The sequence below is a fragment of the Mauremys mutica genome, chromosome 4 (genome assembly GCF_020497125.1).
Source record: "Mauremys mutica isolate MM-2020 ecotype Southern chromosome 4, ASM2049712v1, whole genome shotgun sequence".
NCBI lineage: Eukaryota > Metazoa > Chordata > Testudines > Geoemydidae > Mauremys > Mauremys mutica.
The window spans coordinates 26,854,631-26,872,767 of record NC_059075.1 but is presented as its reverse complement, the minus strand read 5'-3'; the positions used below and the strand labels follow the sequence as shown (position 1 = coordinate 26,872,767).

Below are 18,137 nucleotides of genomic sequence, written 5' to 3'. Positions count from 1 at the left end.
AGAAGCAAGCTAGAGATAACGAGGTTAGATCAATCAGGGTGGATGAGGCCCTGTTCTAGCAGTTGAGGTGTGAAAACCAAGGGAGGAGAAACTGGTTCTGTAATTGGCAAGCCATTCACAGTCTTTGTTTAGTCCTGAGCTGATGGTGTCAAATTTGCAGATGAACTGGAGCTCAGCAGTTTCTCTTTGAAGTCTGGTCCTAAAGTTTTTTTGCTGTAGGATGGCCACCTTAAGATCTGCTATTGTGTGGCCAGGGAGGTTGAAGTGTTCTCCTACAGGTTTTTGTATATTGCCATTCCTTTGTGACATTAGGAATGGCAATATACAAAAACCTGTAGGAGAACACTTCAACCTCCCTGGCCACACAATAGCAGATCTTAAGGTGGCCATCCTACAGCAAAAAACTTTAGGACCAGACTTCAAAGAGAAACTGCTGAGCTCCAGTTCATCTGCAAATTTGACACCATCAGCTCAGGACTAAACAAAGACTGTGAATGGCTTGCCAATTACAGAACCAGTTTCTCCTCCCTTGGTTTTCACACCTCAACTGCTAGAACAGGGCCTCATCCACCCTGATTGATCTAACCTCGTTATCTCTAGCTTGCTTCTTGCTTGCTTATATATACCTGCCCCAGGAAATTTCCACCACTTGCATCCGACGAAGTGGGTATTCACCCACGAAAGCTCATGCTGCAAAACGTCTGTTAGTCTATAAGGTGCCACAGGATTCTTTGCTGCTTCTACAGAACCAGACTAACACGGCTACCCCTCTGAGTCTAGAAGGAGATTGCCTTCACCCATACTAGAGAATCCCCTTCTACCATCCATCAGCTTCCTCCTTTGCTGGAACCTATGCAAGAAGGGAAGATAACAGAGGAACCACTTGATATTCTCTCCCTCCCCCCTCCTCCCATCATGATCTTCCCTGGACAAGGCTGTCAATCTCCAGAGGAGGAAGATTTTAAAGTGTTCCAGGACCCTTATGAGAAGGGTGGCCACATCTCTGGGAGTGCAGGCAGAGCTTGTACAGGATACCCACACAAGCTCCTAGATATCTTACAGGCCCCTGCCCCAGGGAGGGTCGCCCTTCCCATTAATGAAGCCAAAATCTTCTGGCAAACACCCGGTTTGTGTCACCCACTGCCAAACAGGTAGACAGACACTATCAGGTTCATCAGCAAGACTTTGATGATTTGTTTACCCACCCGACTCTAGACTCTCTTGTGGCTATGGCCTCTCCTAAACACAAGGAGTTTAAAAGACTGGACCTATGTAGCATGAAGGCCTAGACTGCTGCCAGCCTTCAGATTGGAATGTCAAATTGCCAGACACTGTTGTCTGAATGCACCTTTATTTATTGGTCAGCGCAATCTCCAAATGTACAGACAAATTGCCTGAGGAATACAGAGAACAGTACTTGGCCATAGTTTCTGAAGGACACCTCACTGCCCAAACCTTGCTTCAAGTGGCCATTGACGCTGCTGACATGGCTTGATGCTCCATGGCTACAGCCATCTCGATGAGGCACTCCTCTTTGCTGCAAGCCTTTGCATCCCAAGGGAGCTGCAAAATTCCATTGAAGAGTTACCCTCCAAAGGGTCCAAACTGTATCCCCAGAAAATGGATGACATCATGCATACCTTAAAAGATTTCTGAGCAACCCTCCATTCACTCTGGGTTTACACCCCAGTAACAAAGAGGAAACAGTTTAAAGCTTAGCTGTACTAAAGACCCTCTTGTCAACAGAGGTCTCAGGACACCTTCAAAAGAAATACTAAGCCTCCTTGACATCGCCTATTGGCATCATCCACAACAGGCCCTTCTCGTCAGATCACGGCAGCTTTGAAGCAATTTTGATTGCTCCATCAAGGACAGAACACCAACCATATCTCATCTCCCTTTAGACAATGCCTATCTGTCTTTTACAGTGCTTGGAAACTGATCATATAGGACAATTGGGTGCTCAACACCATAAAGGAGGGATACATCATCCAGTTCAAGTCCCTCCCCTTCCCCAACCCACTTCCCCTGTCCTTTTCATGGACTCATCTCTCGTGACTGTATTGGTTCAGGAAATGCAGTTTCTTGTGGAGTTGGGAGCGAACATCTGCAAGGGGTTCCATTTTTGGCTACTAGTACCATGACTCTGGTAACAGAGACATCCATCAAAGTCTGGGTGGCCCATCTCAGTCAACTCCAGGTGCAAGCTCTTGGGTCACCCCAGGTGGTGTTGCTCCACATAAATCTGTTGGAGCTCCGAGCTATTCACTGAGCCTACAAGACATTTATGTCCACTGTTGGGAGCCAACTGGTTCAAGTTCCCACTGCCATGTTTTAACTGAACAAGCAGGGAGGTGCAAGGTTGTCTCAGCTGTACCAAGAAGTGATCCACCTGAGGAATCTCTGAATAAGAAACAAGGTCTCACTGAAAGCCTTTCACCCTCCAGGGGTGAGGAACACTATTTCAGATCCCCTCAGCAGAGACTTAATAGACAAGCATGAGTGATTAAACAGAAAGGACAGTCTCCTTCAGATCTTCCAACAGCAGGGGTATTTGCAACCAACTTCAACAAATGCAGAAGATTTTGCTCCATAGTGGGCTATAGCCCAGGTTCCATTGCAGATGCCTTTCATCCTCCTTGGTCCTATCATCTGCTCTGAGCTTTCCCTCCAGTTACTCTCATTCTGAGGGTATTCAGGAAACTGAAAAGAGACGAGGCAACATTAAGCCTCAGAGCACCAGCTTGTTGAAGAAAGTATGGTTCATGGACTTACCTCAGTTCTCCATCCAGCCCCTGATAAATTACATCCACTCAAGGATCTCCTGGCTCAAAACCCGGGCAAGTCTCTATATCCCTACTTCTAGTCTCTCCAACTCACTGCATGGATGATTTCTGGTTGAATACTCCCAAGAGATTATGCTCCAGAGAGGTCTCAGCCATTTTAGTGAGCAGCAGAAAGGACTCCACTAGGGCTACATACATCATACAATGGATGAGGTTTTTGACCTGGGTGCAGTCTCACCAGTTACTGCCTAATCACACAGAGATTACACATATACTGGATAAAAACTAAGAGTCCACTTGGCTTCTATCTCTGCATGGCTTTTCTATCTTTTCTCATCCTTTTGGTTTCTAGATTTCTAAAGAGTCTAGTCAACATCTTCTCTCCTAGTCCACTACCTTCATGGGATCTCAATCTAGTCCTATCTAGGTTAATGGGTTTCCCTTTTGAACCTCTGTCAACAACTTCACTATCACTACTGCCTATCAAGACAGCATTTCTGGTTGCAATCATCTCTTCAAGGAGATTTTCAGAACTTCAGGCTGTCCTAGCGGACACTCCTTTCATGGTCTTCCATTGAGACAAAGTTTCTCTTAGGCCACTCTCTAAATTTATCCCCATGGTAGTATCAGTTTTCCATCTCAATCAAGCCATCCACCTTCCAGTATTATTCCCCATACCCCACACTTCCAAAGCTTAACAAAGACTCCACAGTCTTCTACCTGGCATTCTACTTGGACCACACAAAATCATTCAGATCCTCCCCCAGGCTCTTTGTGGCCTATGCCAAGAAAGTTAAAGGCCAAACAGTTACTGCTCAATGCATCTCGAATTGGATTTCAGACTGCATTAAACTTTGCTATGACCTTGCTAAAGTCTCTCCTTCACCAGGGATAACTGCCCACTTTATTAGGACTCAGTCCACTTCATCAGCCTTACTGAGCAACAGTCCTGTACTAGATAGCTGCAAGGCAGCAACATGGTCATCTATTCATACCTTCTCCAGGCACTATTACTAAGCTTTATGAGACAACACCAACTTCGGCAAGTCAGAGTTGCAAACTCGTTTCAAATAATCTAGAGTCCCATTACTTGTCAGGGAACTGCCAGTGAGTCACCTATAGTGGAAAGTATAAGTGAGCAATCACTCAAAGGAGAAAAGACGGTTACTTACCTGTACAGTAATTGTAGTTCTTCAAGATGTGTCGTGCACATATACATTCCACAAACCTCCCACTTTCCCAGCTACTTTAGACATTAGATAGACTGTGGTGCAAAGGAATGGAGAAGGAGACAGCAACTATGCCCATATCATGCCCTTGACTTGGTGCACAAGGAGAGCAGGGGCGAGTGTGTGGCCTAGTGGTACTGCTGGCAAAAGTCTTTTGACTCGAATGCATTGGACATATATACACCTAGAGTGGAATGTATATGTGCGCAACACATTTTGAAGAACCACAGTTATTGTACAGGTAAGTAACCATTTTATTCTCCTCTGTGGAACTACTGCATAGACAGTCTGTAACTGTGCATTAGGTAAGTCCTTTCCTAAGTGAACCACTTCATATTGTCTTTATTGACTCTAATTTTATTGATTTAAGCTTCTTTATCCAATTTATGAAGATCATACATTTACCATTAGTACCTTATTTTTGTGGCAATACAAAGAATAAGCAGGGACTAGAGCCTCTCTCAATACTTCTGGCTAAATCCTGAGAGCCGCTGAGCATCACAACTTTCACTGATATCAAGCAATTATTCAGCACCACTCAGGATTTGCCCCTCAGTATTCTTGGCCTTACTAGATCTTTTGCCTGAATTTTATGGGTTGAATTCTCTTCTCATATACCCTGGTGCAACTCCATTGACTCCATATGATTGCATTGTACATACACGGTAATCCATTACTTCTTACATATAGAGACACCATATATATATATTATACTGATACTATTTCACAGGAATGAAATCAGTGTGGTTCCACTTGTGTGACTAAGAGTAGAATTTGGCCTGATGTTTCAGATCATTAGCTCAAACCTGGGGTAAATCATCAACAGGCAAATTTTCAAAGGAAACTCAATCAGATCTCCACATTGGCACCTGTAATTTTACAGGTAAAGTAGTGCCAACCCCAAGCATTGATAAACCATGAGCCAAGCCCCCAGAATTGATTAGATTGATTTAAAAATAATGAGGCATGCATCTGATGAAGTGAGTATTCACCCACAAAAGCTTATGCTCCAATATGTCTGTTAATCTATAAGGTGCCGCAGGACTCTTTATCGCTTTTTACAGATCCAGACTAACACGACTACTCCTATGATAAAAAAAAAGATGTATTTTGGATTCTTTTCATTTGTCTTCTGATTTTGAGTCTTTAGCAATTTAACAGTTTCAACTTTTTCTCCACAACCTAGAAACTTCCTTTAATTTTTTTTTTAAAATCTCAGATTTTCTTGTCACATGACTTCAGGAACTGGGGCTTTGATAAAAACAACAAATATCATGAGACTCATGATAAAATGGGTGATGGAACACTGCAGATGCAAAGTATTTGCATGGAAATATGCAAATTTGTACCCACAATTTCATTATTATTAGCCGCTAGTTATAGCTTGGGAAAATAAAAATTCAGATTGATTTGAGTAAATGACCTATGGTGGGGCTTAACCCCCATCACCTACAAGGTAAGGGATAAAACCCCAATTAGTCATGTGCTGCAGCTGGTTCATGGCTGATTAACTAATTGCATCCAGGCCAGAAGCGGCAGGGTTAGGTCTTATACGTAGACTGAGGGAGCTCAGTTGGGGAGGGAAGACACAGGAGAGAGGACGTAATGAGTTCCCTTCCGTCCCCTCTCTCTGATAGAGGACCGGGGTAGGCAGACTAAGGAAGGCCATAAGGACAGGACTGGTCTCTGTGGTGGAACCTGGAAAAAAGGGGACAATGTACAAGGGAGAGACTGAAGAAGAGGCAGGACTCTCCTATGGAAGGAAACTCACAGAGGGCAGAGTAGATCCTGTGGGAGAGAGCCGTGAGATAGTTTGTAAGTAGAGAAGGAAAGACTTCAGTAGCCCAAGAGGGGAAAAGAATTATTCAGTTTCATCTGGACTTTTGTTTGGACTTGTTTATGATATCCTGGAAGGGGTCTTAGGTGACTTGGCCGGAGGGCTGATTCGCAGAAGACTTGGGGCCACAAGCAGGAGGTGCTGGAGCCAAAGACAGCAGCAACATGCCCCCGAAATGCAAGGTTAATAGAAAACTCTTGGATCTAGAAAATTATGAAACCAGAATAGGATTTCTTGTGAGATTTCTAGTAGTACTTGCTATGCTGAAAGTTATATGACAAGACCATCTTTACTTGTAGTATGTCAACTGTTTCTGCTCCTGGCTCAATCCTGCAAGTAAAGGGGAGACACAGAAAAAAGCTCTTGTTTGGGTTTGGTTCATTTGAGTGTACTTGGGGTTGGGAAGAAGCTCCTTAAATCCTATTCCCTCTGTCTTCAGCACAACATAGGGTGGGGAGGGTTACATTTTAAAAAGTGCCTAGTCCTCAGTGACTTAGGGTCCCAATTTCAAAAGTGACTTAGGCGCCCAGGAACAGAGCTAGTCAAAACTCAGAATTTCTGTTTTGTGGGAAATTTCAACATTCCAAACTTGGTTTTCATTTCAGATTGGGATTATGCACTATTGCACTACTAGTGTTGTTATAAAATAATGTTAAAATAATAAAAACAATATAAAAAGGAAAACCAATGCATAAAAGAAAACTTGAAAAGAAAATTCAGTGTTTCCTGAGATGAAAATTTTCCTAAATGGAAAAAAAAATCATTTAAAAATATTTTTCCATGGGACTTGTCATCAAAATAGACATTCTGTGAACTGTTTCAATTTCAACAAAAATGGCATTTTTCATTTAGGAAAAGAAAAGTTTGACAAAACATTTCCAAACCGCACTACTCAGGAGCCCAAGTCTCATTGAAAGTCAATCTTTTGTGACAATGGCAGATGATGCATAATTTTTTTACCTTTCATTTATGATTGTGTGGGATCCCACCAAGGACAGTGTGGATGTTCTAAAGAATGCAAGAATAAGGAAGAATCCTTCTTAGTTAAGCAAGTAGCTGTACCTCCACTTCAAACTAGTAGTGGAATAATTTTAAATGGATTTTAACAGCAGGTTGGTGAAGTTCATACCACATATACCTATATAACTGGGGATCGAACAGAACTCCTAATGCAAGCGCTGAAACAGACACATCCCTTTATCCAGGCAAGAGATGTACATAAGTTCTAAGTTTCAGCATTGAAGGCAAGCTAAGAATAGGGGGAAAAGGCAGTGTACAGACACTCAAGGTCCCTTCCAGTCCTATGATTCTATTATTATTATTATTTTATTATTTGTATTTTGATCAAAAAATGACACCAATGGTTCCATATTTTAAAATCTGACTCGGTGCCTTTCAGCCATGCAACCCTTCTCTGCTATTAATGAGTTGGTGACTTAGAAACTTACTTTACGTTACAGTGCAGCCTTTGATTTCACAAAGCTCCTCTGAATGCCACCAGCTAATTGTATTTTCAATAATAAATTGTTGAAGAAACCTTGGCTTAGTTGGGTTTGGTTCGATCTGACTTAATTAGAGCCGTTTCAAAGTACTATCCTGTGCCACTCGGATTATTGGTTCTCTGATGTTATTTACAGGACACTACAGAACAGACTGACTCAGGATTTATGATTTTCCCACACTCTATCTATCACACACCAATGCCATAATTTAAAGTAATGGCATCTTCTTGCCTTCATGCAAAATGATTTTTGCAGATGCGAAGACTCTTGACTAATAGGGCCTTTTTTTATCATATGAAAAGTGGAGCTGAACACATGGAAGGCTGTTTAATCATTTGTGGTGAGCTCCCAAACCTCGATTGATTTACAGAGGCTAGCTTTTTCCTACAGGTGGATTACAAAAGCTCTGTAAATGGCTCTCACTTTTTCAACCTTGGAAATTTTGGAGCAATTCATACCAGTGTCAGGTCAGCCTATTCATTTTATGGCCATGTGTTCTTTTTTGCTTTCGGGTCTCAGTTAAACTCTCAGAACGTCTTGCAGATCCTTGTTTCTGATGCTAAAAAACCTGATGGTATAAGATGCCATTAAATCCAACCTTTCTCCAGGGCCCAACCATATACAGCAATACCGGTAAGAACCAAAGTAGAACTTTAATCAATAGCTCATGATTTGATCACCACTGGAGCTGCAAAAGTGAATTGGTGTCATAATGTGAAATTTGCAGATTAGCATTACCTGATAATGTATGTGATATGCTGAACAATGCGGTATGGGGCTTTACTGACATAAAACTTGTTTGCTAGGAATAAAAGGGCCTGGGTCTGAGGCACAGCACTATTATTTATAGCTAAAATGTAAACAGGGAAGCCTTTTGTCAGTTTTTTTGAATTACCAATAGTTGCAGAAATCTTAACACAATAATCTTTGTAAAACTGCCCAGATGTTTGATATTAAACAAACATCTGTTTTGAATAAAAGATATTTCACTCTTCCCTCCCTCCTCTTTAACATATTAGAGAGGCGGCTGGAAAGAATTGCCATGGCTAGAGTTTTATTTAGTTCTCTGAACACTGCTGTCCATAGTGTCAAAAACACACCAAAAAATAACCCTGGGAAAGGTTAATAATGGCCTTTCCAGTGTCATATTCTACACTTTATGTGTTGTGGTAATTATTATCATTATAGCTGTAAGGATGTCTAGTTATCTTTCTTAATCACATACTATAAAGAAGTGCTTCTGAACACATATCTATTATTTAATCAAAATTTCACAGTTATTGGCATTTATGCTCTGGAAGGGCTGTGTTTATTTTCTGTTTGCATGGGGGAACAGTGCGTCCTAGAAGAAAGGGAGACCTCCATCCATGCCCACTTTAATCACTGTCATATCATGTGACAATCTGTGCTATTAATATCAGAGACTGCTAATACATGTTATTATGTCCTGTTGCCTTGTACTTTTTGCACTCTAGGAAAGCACTTTTATTAACAGATTTAAAAAAAAAAAAAAAAGCCGAACAGTCTCCATGAGGTAGAGCTGGGTTCAAGTGTCCTGGCTGGGGTAGGATAAGATGGTCCAGGAGATGCAAGGTCTAGCCTAGTCTTTAGCAGAATCATTCAAATCATTCAAGTAGCATCTAGTCTCCATTCACGACACTCTTCTGCTGGTCTTTGGGCAGAGTGCTAAACCATTGCCCTCAGGCAATGGCTATCTGCAAATTGAGGACTGACTATATATGTTGTATCTGGTAACTGGGCCATGAGCCAGGAGAGCACTTCAAGCATGTGCTTAACTTTAAGCATGTGAGTAGACCAACTGATTTAAATGGGTCTAGACTTGTAAGTAGACTTCATTGAGCATGCTTAAGATTAAGCACATGCTTAGGTGCTTTGCTGTATTGGGACTTTGGTGTCCTGACACAAAGCAATTAACAGAGCCACTCATCTGGTGTCTGGAATTGCTGTGTAAATGTCCTTCAAAATATCACAGCTGAGACTTCAACCAGAAGCTTTATGGTCCATAGGCAGCAGGAACTGTGCTAAGAGCTAGGCCTGGTCTACACTACAGAGTTAGGTCGACATAAGGCAGCTAACGTCGACCTAACTCCATAAGCGTCTATGCTACAATGTTGCTCCCACTGATGTAGTCACCCACTACATCAACCTAATAACTCCACCTCCGCGAGAGGCAGAATACTAGTTATACCTGTCAGCCCTGCGTGGGGCTTACAGCTGGAGTCCCCCCCACTGCCCCTAGCAGAGCGGGGTCCAGCTGTCAGCCTCAGGGTGGCGGGCTTCCACCTGTCAGCCCCAGCTGACAGCTCGGACTGTCAGCCCCCCACACTGCCCCACTTAAGTTGGTGCAAGCGTTCCTGGTGAGGAGGAGGCGTTCCACTAGCAGAAGGAGGGTAGTGTGGACATGAAAAATGGTGATAATTACTGTGGTGGCTGTACATTGACCTAATTGACATCGACTTAATTTTGTAGTGTAGACAAGGCCTTAGATGCAAGCCACTCTTTAAACTCGCCTCCCCTTCTGGGAGCTGTATTGCCATCCTTATCAACGGCTGTCGTGTTTGACAATTGGTGGACAGCTCCAGAGGGGACTTAACCAATTAAGAGTGATGAGAGGATGGGCTCTGATAAAAATGGCCTTTGGCCTAACTTTCAAGCTGGGATAAAAAGAGGCTAAGTATGGCAGCCAGAATAGAAGAGATCATAGAGCTTCAGATACTGCCTGTCCCAAGAGGCAAGACACAGGGAGGAAAATTTTATTTGGTAAAGTCAAATTTAAAAAGAAGCCAAATCAATTTGTTTCAATATTTTGGAATATTCATGGACATTATGATGTCCCAACCCTATAGAAATATCCAGTGGAAGTCTCTTCCATTTCTCCACCAATTGTGATGTAGGTGGTGTCATTCAGATGTGGGTAGATGTGTAATATGATCTTGGTCTGTGGATCAAGTTGGCCAGCAATCTCAAAATAAGAGAAAAATGTGGTGAATTGAGGATTCTGCTGGAACTGCAAGTTGTTACTTTAAGAGGGTGGGGTGTGTGTGTGTGGTGCAGGGGAAGAGGGGGTGGGGGGAGTTCCGTGGTCCTTCTTGCAGGCTAGGGGGCTCTGAAGTAAACCATGTGATCAATCCATCAGCCTGGAAAGAGCCAGTTTAAAACAAGGTGAGGTGAGTTGTGCCTTGCTGCCTTATGGAGCAGCCTGTTCTTTTCTCCGTGTGTTTCTGGGTTCTTATGTTTATTGATCTGAATTGTAAGATACAGAGAAGTATTATATTGCAACCTTCCAGCAACAGTATTTATGTTTTTCTTTAATTTCTCTATGTTGTGTATGTAACAAAGAAGAAAATGTTTAGAGTGAAATCAACAAAATTCCAGTTGGTTGTCCCTTTAGATACTACAGTGCTTCCTGAAAAAGGGCTGGCCCCTGCAAGATGCTGAGCACCTCCTGGGGGGTGTTGAGCCCTTTTAACTCAAAGTGAGGTCATCCTGGACCCCTCGGTATCTTGCAGGACAGGGCCCAAAGTTAAGCTCTAACCTCTAATACTGCAAAGTGCTTCAATTTCTGCTGAGATGAGTCAGGGCATCTTGCAGGATTGGCCCCTCAGAAGGGTCAAACAGGCATCAGCTGAGTAGTTGAATCTGATCATTGCTCATCATCACTGAAATCTGAGATCAGCTGTTGAAAGGAACTTGGGAAATATTAGAAAAGAGCAAAAATGGGGAAATGATTTTGGAAGAAGCTCTTATTCCCATGGAATCTTTCCTATGGCAAAAAAAGTTTGAACGTCCTAGCAGATTTGTGAGGCAGCTTCTGATGGGAAACACATCTACCTGACTCTGTAAATTACACATCCATTGTAAACTAAAATGCCTCTAACAGCATTAAGAGGAAAGTAGTTTGTTTAAGGACTGGATTGATTTATTCATTAGTTTTTAATCTGAACAATTTCATGTAAATCTTCAAACATTAGAGTGAGTTCACATACTTGTGCCAATGAAGTAGTATTTCGTTATTATCACAACGGTAATGCACATTTATTTGGTACAGCTAGCATGAAATTCCTAATTTTTTTGTCTGTTATTTACAATTGATTTACAACCACACCCACTTCAGGCATTATCCCTGGCCAGGAAAGATCTCTTCTTGTATTATTTAGGAGGCATGTTAATGCATATATCTGTGAGACAAATTAATGTATTAAAAAACAAACTAGCCACCTTTGCACAGAAATAGATAATGTTTCAGTTTAATATATTCCTGACATATTGCTTATTCTTAATTTGAAAATATGCATCCAGTACTCATTCTTGTCCTGATTGCACAGTTGCATTTCATAGGTATGCTAATTAATTTAACATATAGGTGCAACTATTGATTATTCCATAGCAAAATGAGCATACCTACTCATAAAGTATTTTTTAAAGTTCATCTCCATTAATAGTTTCACGGCAGCCAGGCTTTTTGCTAATATGATTGTTTAAGTCCTGTATCCTAAATTAGTGATAATGCTGGATGGAAATTCATATTTTATATTCCTAAAGTTTTAGAGTGATACTTACGAACCTGCAGGGCCAGGCATAGTGGGCTACTTGATACCAAGATAACGGATTGGCCAGACAAACTCATAGGAAGGTAAAATTTGCACCTTAAACTCTCGGAATATGAATGTATTAACTTGGTTTACGCTAGGGAAAATATTCATTTCTAACAACAGGTGTCAGCAATGGTTGCTGAACATGGTTAGACTGCAAGCACAACCAAGACCAAAGCATGTTCAGCACTGTTTCAAAATTCTTGCAAGAACTTGCTCTCAGCTGGTCCAGAGAAATGAAGAGGCTTTCCCAAGCACACAGCCAGCGAATTGTGGCTCTGGGAATAGAACCCAGGAGTCCTGACTGTAACTGGATGGTGCTTCCTCACAGAGATGAGAACAGAGAAGTCCTGTGTCCCAGTCACCTGTTCTAACCACGAGACACATTAGATTCTCTAATTAAAAGATGCCACTGAGTGTCTGAGGAGGCTCTGGAAATGAGACTTTATCAATGCACATTGAATGCTAGAATTTTTTTCAGAGTCCTGCTAGTTGTGGATTCCAAGATTTTCAAATTGTGAGTGTTGTTTTAAAAATATCCCTTACATATGTCAAATAGAGATTTCTGCAAGGAGGTGGGTGAGTGGATGTGATTCACTGAAACACTGTAAAGCTGGCTGCTTTGGAAGTCAGTCGATAGGAAGAAACTTAGTGACAATGCAGGACTGGCATAAAGGACAGGGCAGTGACTCTCAGTGAGAGATTCTGTTCCCCAAAGGGTCATGGGACACACTCACTTCTATTTGGATCTGAATGTTACTTCATGTCTGTTTACAGCATTCAAATGTAAATGTATTTGTTGCCTGTAAAAACCAGGGAACTAATAACACAAAACCTTCCTGCAGCGTTTGGCTTCCTTTTGGACGTTTCCTGAGATGTTGCTATTAAATTGCCTAGATAAACACTCCAACTTCCAACTTTCACTTCCAAAGCCAATCTGTTAGAAACAACTTCAAGGTTGTGTGAGGCAAAAGCCAGAAGGGACTGAATGGTGTGGGGGACTGAAAACTGCAACACAAGCCTGTCTTCCAACTCTCACTGGCTGTCTTCATTCAGCTGCTGCCAGCATGAGTCCACCAGGGAAGGTAGGAGGAAGAAGTAGGGAAATGAAAGAAAAATGTCTTTGTGGCTAGAGGAAATCCACTCATTTCTGGGCTAAAAAGCCAGCTCGCCCCTTCTTAAGTCAGATAGAAACCAGACCTAAGGCTGTGTCACTATCCCGATTATTTGTTCAGTTTAGTTGCTAAATGGGGAAACAGAAGAGAGAGAAAGTATAAGGATACAATAAACAATAGTCATGGGATCATCGCCTTAGCACTCAGTCATCGTTTCCCACCAAGGCAACCCATGTGTGCTGTGGAAGTTATAACAACTCAGTACTTGACAGGGACCTACAAACACATGAAAGGATCTTGACCTTTCCTCAGAGCAATTAAGAGCATTGAAAAGCTCCCAGAACCAAGGTAAGAGCCTTTTGGATGTTAAAAATGTAGAGAGGTTTGCCAGAATTATTTCCTCTGCTGACTATGGCAATGCCCCTAGAAATTCACTAAAGAAACTGTTTCAACATTGGAAAATTGGTTCTATAAAGATTCAAAGGAGATAATGGAGAAATAAGAGTTAGGAAAAGAAAATGAAGGCAAAGAAAGGTTTGATTGTCTGGCGGAATGTAATATTTCGATACAGATTTTGTGACTAAATTTCTTCAAATCAATAAAGAGTGAGACAGATGATCATATGGTGTAAACAGGTACAGTTCAATTAGCATCAGTGGAGCTATGCTAATTTACATCAGCTCAGGATCTGGCCATGTGGTTATAAATATACTTGTTGTATATCAATGTGTGGAACATCTGTCACTGAGTAAGGAAGTGGGGTATGGATTCAGAGACCAAAGATCATGCGGCATCTAGGATGGTATAGGGACAGATCAGTGAACAACTGCAGACTGCCACTAAGAGATCAGCTGCTCAGCTTACTGTGTTCTATGCTGCAAAATAATTGATTAAATACAAGCTCTCCATGTCTTACTGAGAACAACAACACACTCAAATCTAATGTTTTCTACAAACCAAACTTTTGTATCTGTTTTCATATATAACAAAGAAAAAATTAAAAGAAAAATCAGGTGTGGGAGGAGGGAGTGTGTGCAAGTCCTGGCCCTAAAGTTTTCATTTTACATTTCTAGAGCAGATTGGGAATTTTCCATCTGAGGAATCTTCTAATGGAAAAATCACTTTGCACAAAATTGAAATTGTCCATGGAAAATATTTCCCATCAGAAAATTGTTCCTGGCTCTGGCTCCCCCACTCCTTGGCAGCCTGTTGGGTGGATTGTGGTAGATCTCCACTTTCCAGACTCCTTGGCTCTGGGACAGGAGAACTGCTAATCCCAGAAAACATTTTATTTTAGAAATGCTAAACAGTTCCAGCAATGGGAATGTTTTAGTGTTTCCAAATTAAAATATTGCAGGATTTCAGTTCTGTGAAAAATTTAAAGTCTCCAACTTTTCATCCTGATTTGGGATGAACATTTTTCCAAAGATTCAAAAATTTTCATGGAGGTGAAATTTGTTTTTTGGCTAGCTGTGTACATTTCTCACTAGGCTCATGAGCACAATGCAGAATGAGATTATTAGCAATCAACCTTAGCAGTTAACAGGTTTCTTTCTTTCTTTCTTTCTTTCTTTCTTTCTTTCTTTCTTTCCCTTCTGTCCATCTGTCTGTCAAATTGGGAAGAGAGACAAAGGAGAAATATGGAGGGGAATAGGTTCCCCTCCCTCTCCTCTCTGCTTCGATGATTCTAGGAGAGAAAACAGAAAAGGCACTTAATATATCTATGCCTCCCATTCCCCACATTGTTTCCTTATCCAATCTCTTGCATTACAGAAAGCACTCAACCCTTTGATTCCTTCTGATACCTCTCTCAAGCCTTCCTCTCTCCTGCTCTTCTCCTAGTGTTTCAAGCTCTGCCTCCCAACTGTCAACATTTTAAAAATTCTTAATGATGCAACCTGTGGTTACCACGGTAACTAATTTAATTGCTTAGGTGGCAGTGATCATATGATGAGTAGTGCCATTGAATTTTGAATAATTTTCTTTTTCTTTTAGACTGAACTAGGCCTTCCACTGTGTCTCATTCCCAATGAGGAAACCTACCAGGCATTACATTAGGACATTATTACAATCTGCTGGTATGCTGGGAGGTTTTTCTTTAGCAGGGTAGAAAATAACACCTCTCTTCCCTGAAAAATAAAACAACTAAAACAAGAAGTCATTGATTTATCATTGACCAATGTGAAGCTTTCTACATAGTCTGATAACAACAACGAGTCCAGTGGCACCTTAAACACTAACAGATTTATTTGGGCATAAGCTTTTTACCCATGAAAGCTTTGACCCAAATAAATCTGTTAGTCTTTAAGGTGCTGTTTAAAAATGTCCATTTCAAATCAGTTCTTAGGGATTGACATTAGTGGTTAGAAGTGCTGCCAGATTCTGATATCCTTACTCAGATTTTACCCAGGCAAAATTTCCAGTAGACTCAGTTGTGCTTTTTGCTGTGCTGGTTGTATGTCAGTGTTTTTGGCTGGGCTCCGTAACTTGCCTTAGCTCAGTTAGCAGGGTGCTTAGAGACCATGGTCGTAGACACAGTATTAAAATCTGACTAGATTAGGATAGAATTAGCTATCTTTTTACTTAAACCAGCAGCATTAGGGCACATCTGCACTTTCTATTTAAAGCGCAAAAAGTCCCTTTTTTGCGCAAAAACCACGGGAACATCTACACTGGTTAATGACTTTTTGCAATGAAATTCGGAAGTTTCACCACAAACAGAAAACCACCTCCAGGAGAGGCATACAGCTCTTACTGCTGATCCTTTTGTGGTGCTGTGTAAGTGAAGACATGTTCTTCCTGTGTAAACAGCTTTTAGCCTCTGGAGGTTAACCCACAGTTCCTAGGTGACCAACTCTGGCCAGCACCTCTGCTGCTCTGACGCCAGGTAAACGGATGTCCGCCCCTCACCCTGTAAAGCTCTGGGAAGTTTGAAATTCCCTTTCCTGTTGCAAGTGCTCATCTGGCTAGTTGGCCATGGCTGCTCCACATAGCAAACGATCCCCCGATTGGAGCAATGCCGAGCCACTGGACTAGATCAGTGTTTGGGGATAGGAGGCTGTACAGCTCCAGCCGCGTTCCAGCCATAGGAATTTCAGTACCCATGAGCAGATTGCACACAGCTTGCAGGAGAAGGGGCATAACAGGGACACCCTGCAGTGCAGAGCGAAGGTGAAGGAGCTCAGGAACGCATACCACAAGGTGAGGGAGGCAAAACCTCAGTCTGGTCCTGCGCCCCAAAGCTGCCGTTTTTACAGGGAGTTGGATGCAATCCTAAGTGTTTACCCCACCTCCATTGCAAAGAGCCCAGTGGATACGTCTGCATGTCCGGAGACAGTGGCAAGTGGCCTTAGCCAGGAGGAGGAGGAGGAGGAGGAGGTCATAGATGAAGAGAAGGAGGCTGAGGAAGCTGTGGAGCCAGTTGCTGTGTGCACTCAGGACCCCTTCTCCACTCTGGAGGTGTCTAGCCAGTGTGAGCGGCCACTGTCTGCTGAGGCAGAGGCAGGAGAGCAGAGCTCTGGTAAGTTGCTTTGCTTTGACAATGCATAATGCATGTGGAGGGCACAGAAGAGTACTAAGGCGGCTGTGTTTGTGTGCTGGGTGTCCTCCCTTCAGGCTTGCCCTTTTCAGAATGGGTGTATGCAATAAACCCTAGAACTTGGCATTCCCTCACCATTGGTGGGTTCTTGTGCACCATGGGTGCTTGACTTTTGTCACCAAGACAGTGATTTCTTACCGGTGGTGTATTGCAATGTACACAGTGATTCCTGTATGTATGTATCACAGTAATGTGCTGCTTTTGTCTCCCTAGAAATGACTCTGGAAGACCCACCCCTCACTGTAGCAGAGCGTCTGCGATGCATTAGAAAGCAGCCAAGATGCACTAAAGCAGACATGTTTCGTGATTCTGCACTCGCAAGCGGAGATACATGATAAAAATAAATGGAGAGAAACCATGTCAAAGTGGGAAAAGGGAGAGAACAGAGACCGAAAAGAGAATAATACATTCCATAGGGAAGCCACGGAGAGGCTAATCAAGGTTTTGGAGGGTCAGACAGATCTGTTGCATTCTCTCATTACACTGCAGAGTGACCTGATTCCTGCCTGCCCCCCCATTGCAGCAAGTGCAGAATTCTTTCCCATGCACTCCCCAAACTCCCACTGCACATTCTTATAGGTTCGCTGCAAATTTTTTCCATTCCCCCACAATCCACAGACAGCTTGTCAAATGACAGCTGGAGTTCTACACAACTGTGAGGTGTACTGGTCCCCCACCCTGTTCACCACCATCACTGAGGATGTGAATGTGGTATTTTCTCTTTTTTTTAAAAAATAAAAGCACAATTTTTTTCAAAAAGAAGCAAGCTTTATTTGTGTGTTCACATTTCTGTACATGTCATCACAGCTACAAGTCAACTAGCACTTCATCTTCACTGAAATTACATACAGAACTGCCATGTAGCACAGCACATGCTGTTAACACTTCCTTTCCCAAGCACAGCAGCAAAGTTTAATGATTTTCATTTTCAAACTTTCCCCTCAAGGCATCCCAGAACCTAACTTCCCCACATTGCGCCCCTCTAATAGCCTTGGTATCTGGCTGCAGAAACTCAGCAGCCAGGTGTTCGGCCTCCACGTTCCACATATGAGTAAACCATTCGCCCTTCCCCTCACAAATGTTATGTAACGAACAGCACACCGCAATAACCAGGGGAATATTTTCCTCACTCATTTCCAGTCTACTGTACAAACATCTCCAGCATGCTTTCAAATGGCCAAATGTACATTCGACAGCCATTCTGCACCTGCCCAGCCTGTTGTTGAAATGTTCCTTACTTGACATCTAGGTTTCCAGTGTATGGCTTCATGAGCCATGGCATTAATGGCTAAGCTGGGTTTCCTAGGATCACAATGGACATTTCCACTTCCCCAACAGTGATCCGCTGGTCTGGAAAGAAAGTCCTCGCTTGCAGCTTTCTGTACATGCCAGTGTTTCTAAAGATACGTACATCATGCATCTTTCTGGACCATCCAGCGTTGATATCAGTGAAATGC

General features: G+C 42.3%; 1 long non-coding RNA gene across 1 annotated transcript in view; it reads left to right on the top strand.

Annotated features, from left to right (window-relative positions):
• LOC123370205 overlaps window positions 1–17,087 on the top strand; it is a 59,146-nt gene extending 42,059 nt beyond the window's left edge. The window contains exons 3-4 of the long non-coding RNA XR_006579308.1: window positions 16,340–16,602; window positions 16,894–17,087. This is a non-coding gene — a long non-coding RNA (uncharacterized LOC123370205). The remainder of the gene's footprint in view (window positions 1–16,339; window positions 16,603–16,893) is intronic.
• Window positions 17,088–18,137: the final 1,050 nt, after the last annotated feature.